At 38.5% G+C, this 9617-nt stretch overlaps 1 long non-coding RNA gene across 11 annotated transcripts; it reads left to right on the top strand.

The window, feature by feature from the left end:
* Positions 4809-9415, top strand: LOC107614552. Of its 11 annotated transcripts, none has more exons than XR_002352730.1 (7): positions 4809-5270; positions 5772-5870; positions 5987-6208; positions 7346-7702; positions 8167-8443; positions 8784-9086; positions 9180-9415. It is a non-coding gene; the product is annotated as an uncharacterized LOC107614552 (long non-coding RNA). The 11 variants fall into 11 exon arrangements; XR_002352727.1 differs by having other exon boundaries at positions 7320-7702; XR_002352725.1 differs by having other exon boundaries at positions 7016-7702.

Here is a 9617-nt window from a genome sequence, read left to right as displayed (position 1 = left end):
ATGGGACTTATCAATGGTCTGCGAGAAGGACCCTTTAGCCACTCTATATCCAAAAAACACCCAATATCTCTGAACGAGGTACAAGAGCGGGCGGAAAAGTACATTAATATGGAGAACTCTCGATTAGGAGAAGCCTCAAAATCCGGATTCTCCTACCCACCTCGGGACAAGGATAAAGAGTCCAGGAAAAAAGAAGACCAACCTACTGAAAAACTTAGAAAGTACCACAACTGCACTCCCCTCAGGGTGTCCCTTGTGGATGTCTACAGAGAGACATGCAATGCTGAGAAGATCTCGCTCCCTCGTCTGATTAAACACAAAAGGGGAGGAAGTCGGATGGAGTATTGCAAATACCACCGAGTCTACGGGCACCCTACCAACGAGTGCTACGACCTGAAGAACGTCATAGAAAAACTAGCCCAGGAAGGAAGACTAGATAGGTTCCTGGCCAACAGAACAGATGAACCGAAAAAGCGAAGAAGGGATGACAAAGGAGGATGAGCTGAACGTCCCCCTCACACCCCTGAAAGCACATTCACATGATCAACGGAGGATTCACAGGAGGAAGGAACTCCAAGTCATCCCGAAAAAGACACCTTAAAGAGGTGTACCACGTCGGAGAAGGAGATAGGCCATTAGACCTCCCCGCTATCTCTTTTACTCAAGAGGACGCCGCAGGCATCATCCCAGGACATGACGACCCTGTGGTTGTTACTATCATACTAGCTAATGCCAACCTCCACCGAACATTGGTCGACCAAGGAAGCTCTGCGGATAGACTATTCAAATCCGCCTTCGATAAGCTCAGCCCACAAGAAAAAGAACTCAGAGCATATCCAAATAGCCTATTCGGGTTAGGAGACGCCCCAATTCAGCCACTAGGGTACATCCCACTGCACACAACCTTTGGAAAAGGAACTCGGTCTAGGACGTTAAGCATAGACTACATCATAGTCGACGTGAGCTCAGCCTACAATGCTCTAATAGGTCGGACAACGTTGAACCAGCTCGCCGCAGTGGTCTCCACTCCGTATCTATGCATGAAGTTTCCAACTCCAGAAGTGATTGCTACCATAAAGTGAGACCAAAACTCACGCGACACTGTTATAATAAAAGTCTGAACCTTAAAGGTGACCCTAGAGGAAAGGAAACCAATACTATAGAACTCGGGGGAATCCGGGCTCCCGAAGAACTCCACCCTCAACCGGAAGGCGAGACCGAAGAAGTTCAAATCGGTGAAACTCTAGGCAAAACAACAAAAGGGGCGAATCTAAATGAAGACCTAAAGGAGCTGCTAACAAAGCTCCTAAAGGATAATTGCGACCTCTTTGCATGGAAGGCTGCCGACATGCCCGGTATTGATCCCGGACTAATAGGTCATAAGTTAGTCGTATATCCTGGGTCTCGGCCAGTACAATGGAAGCGTAGGAAGCTTGGTCCAGAGAGGTCACAAGTCGTAGAGGAGCAGATACAGACCTTGTTGGGGGCAGGTTTCATAAGGGAGGTAAAATATCCATTATGGCTAGCCAATGTAGTATTGGTCAAAAAGTCAAATGGGAAGTGGCGGATGTGCACTGATTACACCGACCTCAATAAAGCCTGCCCAAAAGATCCTTACCCACTCCCGAATATAGACACACTAGTCGACGCTTGATAAACCACTATTTTATGGTTTATCTTGTGCTTAATTGAGTGGATTTTATCAATCTTTCATACACTTGTTCATATAAAATGCATGTTTTACATTCTCCTTCCTGATTTTGTGCTATGATTGAAAACATGCTTCTTTGGCCTTATATTTGCTAATATTAACCCTCTCTTATTACCATTCGATGCCTTGATATGTACGTTAAGTGATTTCAGGATTTATAGGGTAGGAATGGCTTGGAGGATGGAAAGGAAGCATGCAAAAGTGGAAGGAATACAAGAAATTGAAGGAACTGCAAAGCTGCCCAGCCTGACCTCTTCGCACTAAAACAGTTATAACTTGAGCTACAGAGGTCCAAACGACACGGTTCTAGTTGCGTTGGAAAGATAACGTCTGGGCCTTCAATTTGATATATAATATACCATAGTTGCCCTGATGCTAGGCGACGCGAACGTGTGCTCCACGCGGACGTGTCGTAGTGGCGAAAATCAGCGTGGCAGATTTCTTCTCCATCGATTCTTGGGCTGTTTTCGACCCAGTTTGTGGCCCAGAAAACACAGATTAAAGGCTATAAAGTGGGAAAATCCATTCATTCATAATAATCAGCTCATAATTCACTTTTCATAATTTTAGATGTAGTTTTTAGAGAGAGAGGTTCTCTCCTCTCTCTTAGGATTTAGGATTATGATTTCTCTTAAAGGAATTAGGATTTCAACTTTATTATTTCAACTTATTATTTCAACTTCTTCTTAAGTTCAATGTTCCTTTAATTTATGTTTCCCTTTTACTTTTATATACTCTAATGCTTTTATTTGTATTTGACTTATGTTGCCCAATTGGCTTATGAACCCTTCATGTTAGGATTTTCTTAATTAATAATTTGAGGTATTTCAGATTTATGATTCTTATTTAGCTTTTTTATATTCTTGGCTTTAATTAATTAATTGGAAGCTCTTGAGTTATCAACTATCCGTGATTGGTTGTTATGTCGGCTAAATTGACTGGTATTCCACTAACTCTAGTCTTTCCTTAGGAGTTTGCCAGGACTTGGGAATCTAACTAATTAGTTCACTTGACTTTCCTTTGCTTTCATGAGGGTTAACTAAGTGGGATTAACTTCCATTCTCATAGGAGTAACTAGGATAGGACTTCTGAATTTTCATACCTTGCCAAGAGTTTATTTTACAGTTATTTATTTATTTTATTTGTCATTTAAATTACTTGTTCCTTACTTCCAAAACCCCCAATTTACAAAACTCATAACCAATAATAAGAACACCTCCCTGCAGTTCCTTGAGAAGACGACCCAAGGTTTAAATACTTCGGTTATCAATTTTAAAGGGGTTTGTTACTTGTGACAACCAAAACGTTTGTAAGAAAGGTCTTTTGTTGGTTTAGAAGCTATACCTACAACGAGGATTTATCTACAAATTTCTAGACCACGCAAAAGTTCTCTCTTCAACGCTTCATCGGGATACAAGTAACTCTCCTTCATGAACGCTTACTCGGGATACAACCAAATCCCGATGTATCAACCCGACCAAGAGAAAACCTCATTCCTAACCCCAAGAGCAAACTACTGCTACGTATTCATGCCTTTCAGACTCAAGAACACTGGGGCTACATATCAAAGATTGATGAACAAAGTGTTCGTCAATCACATCGGAGAGCTGATGGAAGTTTATGTAGACAACATGCTGGTAAAGACACAAAGAGAGGAAGCCCTAAAGCGTCAAATGGCTCTGAGGTATAATCGGAAGGTAATCTAGCGAAGCTTTGCCACCAATGATCTCATCTTAATCCTAAATGATATCGGAGCAGGTCGGTCAGGAGAAGGGAAGCTAGCAGCTAACTGGAAAGGGCCATACCGAGTTACAGAAGTACTAGGAAAAGGCTACTATAAGGTGTCTGACCTCAAAGGGCGAGAGCTACCAACGTCATGGCATGCCTGTAACCTAAGAAGGTACTATAGCTAGAAAATAATAAAGATCTTAGGTCAAGGCGCACTCTTTTTCCTAAAAAAGGTTTTTTAATGAGGTGCCAGGCCGAGATCTAAAGAGCTGCCCGACCTAGAAGTGTAAGTGCTCTCATGTACATATTTTTATTTATGTTTTTATCTCATTATTATTTGAATAAAAGTTATCAACTCCCTAAAAAGTTTCCTACCAAGATGCATTAATCTAAGCTCACAAAACGCGAAATTCATCGCTCGATTAAAAGAGGTCGGCAAGGTGAAGCGATAGAAGCAAGATAATGCAAGAAGTTATAAAAAGTAACCCAGAAAAAGTGACCTGACGAGGTCTAACAAAAATGGGATTACTAAAAATAACTTAATAAAGCCCGACAGAGAAGTTGGATTAATAAAAGGATCACTGAAAAGGGACAAAAAACATCTCGCAAAGGCCAAAAGAAAGGTTAATAAACCAAGGCCCGAAATGCTCAGCTAAAAAGGTATGAGCCCTGAAAAGGATTTTACCTAAAGCAAGAGCACGACCTCGAAATGGAGCTAAAAAGTCATCCAAACAAACTATAAAGAAAAGGATCCCATCAGGACACTACCTAAAAGGTTGTTGGATTATGACTAAAAAGCTCGGATAGCAAAGGGATACAGATCGACGCACCCAAAGAAGACAAATACGACCTCGAAAAAGAGAAATCCAAAAGATCGAAAAGCTCAGGGCCGAGCTAAAAGGGGTACGAAACTCCTGAAAGGAGACAATTCTCAAGATAAAGCTAAAAAAAAGTCGTCCAAACCAAAAAGGTTCACTACAAGAAAAAGGCCTATGACCACACTTTTTTTTTGCCACGCTTTAAAAGGGTGGCCAAAAGTGGTCATTGGCCACACCTTTAAGAGGGTGGCGATAGATTAGAGATTTGGCCACTTTTTTTCTTGCTACGCTTAAAAAGCGTGGCAAAAAGGGTTCTACGGCCATGGTTTTATGAGAGTAGCAATTGATTCGAGATTTGGCCATGCTTTTTTTGCCACGCTTAAAAAGCATAGCCATAGAGGGAAACAGGCACGCTTTTAAAGCGTGACAATAAAGTTTTGTTATGGTGACGTTTTAAAAGCGTGGCCAAAAGGTTACAAAAAAATTTTAATTTTTTCTTGTTATTTTTTGGCACGCTTCAAAGGCACCCTTATTACCCATTCGACCATCCCCCTAACCCTAATTCACGCGCAGCAGCAGCGCCTCCCTCTCTCCCTCATTTTCTTCATTCGAGTCTCTTTCTCACGCAGACATGCAGGACGGCAGCAGCGGTGGTGGACTCGTCGTCGCTCTCATTGAACCTTCGTGAGTCCCAGCTACATCACTCTTCTCCTCCTCCTCTATTCTTCTCACGCAGGAGCAGTGGTCGTTCTTCGCTGGCGCTGTCACTCTCGCTCCCAATAACCATGCTTCGGCACCCGTTCCGTGTCCCTCCATGGCTCAACATCCGTCGCGTTGTGTCTCCCTCTCTGAAGTCGTCGTGCTGTCATCTCCCTCTCCTTCACTCGTCGCACCTCCGTTTCCATCCCTCAACCCTCCTCCTCGCTACCCATCAGTGCTGACTATCAGCTATGTTCAGCATTTGCAGCGCCATGGTATTGATGGTTAGGGTTTCGATACTACAAGCATTCATGGTTAGGGTTTTTATTTTGTTTAATTCTTATTTACTGGTATTGATGGTTTGATTTAATTGTTCGAAGTTTCCAGTTTTTGGGTTTTATTTAGTTTAATGTTTCATTCTTATCCAACTGCGAAAAGGGAGATGTTCTGTTTTGTTAGTTCTTCCTTATTCTAGTGATGTGTTTAGTCTACAATTTTTGGGTTTATTTGGGTGAACTTAAATAAAATAATAAGGACCGGGTGAACTCAGGAAACTGAAGATGGTAAGTTTCTCTAACTATGTTCTTATGTTGTACATGAAGCATGTGATAGATGCAAAATAAAGCTTGTAGTGAAAACAGAAGGGAATATCAAATCCCTATGGGCATTATCTGAATGTCAAGCATCATTTCTTTGCTCCCTGATCCTTTAGTTCCTCTTATTGGTGGTTTTTTGAATGCCTAAAAATGAAATAGTTAAGTTTATCTTTTTTTTCCCTACTCTAAGTTGACATATCTTTTAATTTGCATGATTAGGCTGCAAGGGAAATTGGTGCACTTCAAGAAGCAAAGGACAAACTTTAAGAAACGGTGGAGGAACTCACCTGGCGTCTCCAACTAGAAAAAAGTTTGCAGGTCAGAGTGTTGTTTGTTTTGCAATTAGATATAAGTTGGTGGACTTTGTTATTTTGATATCTTTACATAATCATGCATACTGTAACTTTGGAAGAAAACTATGTTGAATTCTGCAGACCAACCTTGAAGAGTCCAAAGCACAAGAGATATCGAAACTGCAGAATTCATTACATGAGATGCAGGGTATACTTGATGAAACCACTACTCTGCTTGTCAAAGAGTGAGAGAATGTAAAGAAGGTTACCATCGAAGCAACTCCGGTTATCCAAGAAAAGGAGGTTATTATTGAAGACACTGCAAAGATTGATGCACTAACAGTGAAAGTTGAGAGGCTAAAGGTAACCATTTCAAATATTTTACTACTCTTATAGACTAATTTGATATCATCTTATGCTCATAGTGATATACTTAAGTTCATGTATGTAGGTGCCTGATGATTATCACAACTAAGTTGTGTTGCCTGTGCCTTTATCTTTGAACAGACTTGCCTGTGCCTAATCTGATAATGAGATATTAATTTTAGCTTAATAATAAATACCTTAAAATTGCTTCTTCAAAATTTAACTTCTTTAATTTTCTAATATAAATTATTCATATGAATAATTTTATCAAAGGGTCTACAAGAAAAACACTTTATTTAATTTATTTATTAAATTATTTTAGTACATTGTGGCACCTATTTAAGCACCAAAGAGTAAGTGCTTTTCTCTATGTACCATTATGCCAATATCTCTGCTTATTAGTGCTCTTTTTTGTCATCCAATTTATTAGTGTTAGTGTGTGTGTATGTGGATTTTCAATCCCATCATCATTCAATTATTCAAGATGATGCACAGAAATTCTCAAAGGCTTTTATTCCTACTTCTCTTTTCTGGGTTTCTCTTATCTTCTTTCTGCTTCTGCTATCCCTACAACCAGTAAGATAGGCCTTCAAAGTTGTTAATGAATATTATTGTATCTATTTTGTTTTATTATCAGTTATTATAGCAATTGGATATATCATGGAATTAATATATTTAGAATGACAAATAATTAAAAGAGAATGGAAAAAGTAATTAATATATATTATTACTTGTTTTAATTTGTGTCGAGTTTAATATGATGAATAATTAGGGATTAATTTGATTTAATTTGTGTGATTTAAGGGACCCAAAATTTGGATGGTGAAGAATCTGAAGATGCATCACTTATACTTTCTTTAGCTAAGGCATCACTTCTTTAATATTGATGGTTATCTCTAGTTTATTAACTTACTGTTTTATTGTCAAACTTTTTTTTTGGAGACTAAATCGTGAATGTGTTGAGATGCTAATTGTCCTTGCTATTTGATTTATGTTTTGCATTAATAATCCTTGATTTTGGGGGATGGGGGTTCTTAATCCTTTTTCATTTATATCAGTTTCATTTTGTGAAAAACTAAAGTAGACAACTAACTGAGACTTGGGCTAGATGCTTTACTGTGAATTCTTATCCAGATATGTATTACAAGTTTACACACAATAGACAATACTAGTAGTAGTTCAGCAAGGATTCTTCATGTTCGTTTCTTTGATGAGGAAAATGGTAGAGGGAAGGGGGTGCTACTGTGTATTCTTCTCATGCTACTGGTGCTGGGGTGTATCCTGGTCCTACAAGTGCAGGGATCTTTTCACCTGTCACAAGTCCTGGGGCCAAGAAGAATGGTGGTGGTGCTGCTGCTGATGGTGGGGGAAAGGATCTTCACATGTTTGTATGGAGTTCAAGTGCTTCTCCTATCTCAGAAGGTGGAATCCATGTCTTCAGAGGTGGAGATTATGGAAATGATCATCTTGGTGGGGTAGCTCACCAGAAAGGTAATGTTTTTCATGCTCTATTCTCCCTCCTTTTGACTTGTTTTTGGTCTTTGGTTGTTGGTTGGTTGGTTTTGTTTATGTCCATTTAAGCGTTAAATTTTGCATTTGAACATGATCTTTTATTATCATTTATTGCCCCTTGGAACTTTTCCTGTTTTTGTTTTGCAACCATGCATGTTTCTTTTGTCCTTTGTATAAAGATAAATTGTTGTTGGTGTTCAAAGTTGGAGTGTGGGGTTTGTTAGGTCTTTGTTTTGTTTCTATTCCCTTTTTCATGTTCACATCTCCTATTATTGTGGGCTCTCATGTTTTTTTGGTTCTCTTCCTATTATTTGGTTGGTATCTTTAATCTTTAATAATAACAATAATAATATTGTAGTAATTCGTCTCTTATATGCTATTGTGTGTCATTTTCTTGTGTTCTCAGTGGGGTGTGTATTTTATTTCCACTTTGTATTGGTTAGATTATGAAGAGTTTGGGCACGATGAGTTCAGCTTTGGTAACAGAACAGTTGCTAATGGTGTTGACAAGGAAAGGCCAGTGCTTTCAAAGCTTGGTTCAAGTTCCACAGCTGAGTTTCACCCCAAAAATGGAGCTCAAGGTGAGTCCAAACCAACCAACATGCCACCTACTAGTGTTATGACAAGACTCATCTTGATCATGGTTTGGAGGAAGCTGATTAGGAATCCCAACACTTACTCTAGCCTAATTGGCCTCATATGGTCTTTGATCTCATTCAAGTATGCAATCTTTACTCATTTTAATTGTTGTTATACTTAACTAATGTTTTAATCTTAGACTTAGGAATTGTTAACTTTCTTAGGAATTGTTTCTTAATCCTAACACTTACTCTAGCTGTTATTTGCACATTGCTCATGCATTTTGACCTGCTTTCTTCTCTTTATTTGCACACACTATTTATATTGGTGTGTTAAATAAATAAAAATAAAAACATGGTGTTAAATATATCCTATGTGAACTAAGCTTTCTTACCAAACCTCATTTAGCTGCTTCCTAGTTCTTTTCAAGTGGCCAGTGATTCAAATCCTACCTTTTGTAGTTTATTGCTTTTTGTTTCAGGAGTCCTTCAAAGTTCAAAGAGACTTGTTCTTTGATTGATTTGATTAGTCTCTGAAAATGAAACTACAGGGTCACACATTGCTACAAAGAGCAGCACTAACTACTTTTCCTTTCAATTTCACCTCTAATGGCACCACCACAACCCTAACCCTCTCTGTCTTTCGATGCCACCAAAGTCTTCATCATGAACGCCTCATATTCATTCCCACTTACACCAAAATAGGACCCTCGCCACGTGTTGATGTCAATAACAACCAGTTACAACAAGAAGAGCAAGATGATCTAGAGGTCCGCGTTGAGAAGGTAATATAATCAACAAAGTTAGCTTTCATGATCTTTATTTGACTTAGCATAATTGCTTTCTAATTTATTAGTGATGAAACTTTTAATTTGCAGATTATATATAGATGCCGCTTCTTGGCTACTTTTGGAGTCTTTGGTTATTTAATTGTGGAAATTAATCGTGAATCGGGTGACAACATTTTGTACTATTTAAAGAATTTCATTTTTCTTGTTAGTTGGTAGAGGACAAGCATAGAATTTATTATATATAATGTGACTTGTAATTTTAAACTCTTAAATTCCTTCCGTTCTTTTATCCATATAAAAAGAGTACCCTAGTGTTTTCTTTCTCCGTGGGACATATATATGGAGATGATGCTTTGGCCATTTGATTATTGCTATTATACTCTGGTTGAGAAATAAGAATTTTGAACTCGAAATATATTATGTATTTGAGTATTAATGTAAAAAATAATTATAGTATAAATTATATGTCACTAATTACTATTTGATTTGTCTTGTAATAAAAGTTGCATTATATTTATAGGTTTG

Source organism: Arachis ipaensis, chromosome B08 (genome assembly GCF_000816755.2).
Source record: "Arachis ipaensis cultivar K30076 chromosome B08, Araip1.1, whole genome shotgun sequence".
NCBI classification, from domain to species: Eukaryota; Viridiplantae; Streptophyta; class Magnoliopsida; order Fabales; family Fabaceae; genus Arachis; species Arachis ipaensis.
This window is presented reverse-complemented; position numbering and strand designations above follow the sequence as displayed.